Here is a 979-nt window from a genome sequence, read left to right as displayed (position 1 = left end):
AATGACGCCCACCTTTTCATTCTAAACATAGAATAAGAGAGTAATTAACAGAGCGTAATCACACGGAAAGAAAATCCTGCTTTCTAAAACAATATTGCTTCAGAATAATTTAATTGTGCTTCACATGTTTTGAACAATTTTAGACAAGAATTTAACTTACTGCCAGTAATAACATGTCATTTCTTCTCCATCTGTCATAATTACTCAATAAATACATAGGCTTCAAAAATTGCATCTCAACTTATGCTTGTAAGTGGTGTACTTTCTGATCAAACCACTGCAGGCGGTGAGTGGTGCCATCAATCATTTTTTTTTTTTTTTTTTGAGACAGAGCCTCGCTCTATCATCCAGGTTGGAGTGCAGTGGCACAATCTCGGCTCACTGCAACCTCTGCCTCCCAGGTTCAAGTGATTCTCCTGCCTCAGCCTCTCAAGGAGCTGGGATTACAGGCATGTGCCACCACACCCACCTAATATTTTTGTATTTTCAGTAGCGACAGGGTTTCACTATGCTGGCCAGGCTGGTCTTGAACTCCTGACCTCAGGTGATCCACCCGCCTCAGCCTCCCAAAGTGCTGGGATTACAGGCATGAGCCACCATGTCCGACCTTTTTTAAAAAGTCCCCCTCCATGTCCCCCCATTGACAATACAGATGAGTCCCAGGGCCTGGGTTGAGATGTATATGGGATAGGTTAATTCAGCCTCCTCTTTCTATTTGGTTGGGCTAAGAACATATCCTGTGCTGAGCACCAGGAGGCTGGCACCACAAATCTTTGAGGCCAAAACTTGTAAGATTTCAGCTTCTGAAACAACAAATCCAGACCCAAACACTGAGCTAAGAACTCAGTGCCTACCAGTTACAGTTTGCATTTGTCACTCATATCTGATAGGTAATTATTTCTCCTCAGATTTTTTTACTTAAAGGGATCTCAGGTGAGAGACTAGGGATAACAGAAAAGGGCAATTAGGTTATTGCTTA

At 42.6% G+C, this 979-nt stretch overlaps 1 non-coding gene across 1 annotated transcript; it reads right to left on the bottom strand.

Annotated features, from left to right (window-relative positions):
- Positions 1–627: 627 nt before the first annotated feature.
- Positions 628–759, bottom strand: LOC117073879. Its single transcript, XR_004433428.1, has one exon. It is a non-coding gene; the product is annotated as a small nucleolar RNA SNORA51 (small nucleolar RNA).
- Between the last annotated feature and the right edge of the window lie 220 nt (positions 760–979).

This window comes from Trachypithecus francoisi, unplaced genomic scaffold (assembly GCF_009764315.1).
Source record: "Trachypithecus francoisi isolate TF-2019V2 unplaced genomic scaffold, Tfra_2.0 Lachesis_group4, whole genome shotgun sequence".
In the NCBI taxonomy this organism is placed as follows: domain Eukaryota; kingdom Metazoa; phylum Chordata; class Mammalia; order Primates; family Cercopithecidae; genus Trachypithecus; species Trachypithecus francoisi.
Note: the sequence above shows the minus strand (reverse complement) of the source record. Positions and strands in the feature narration are given on the sequence as shown.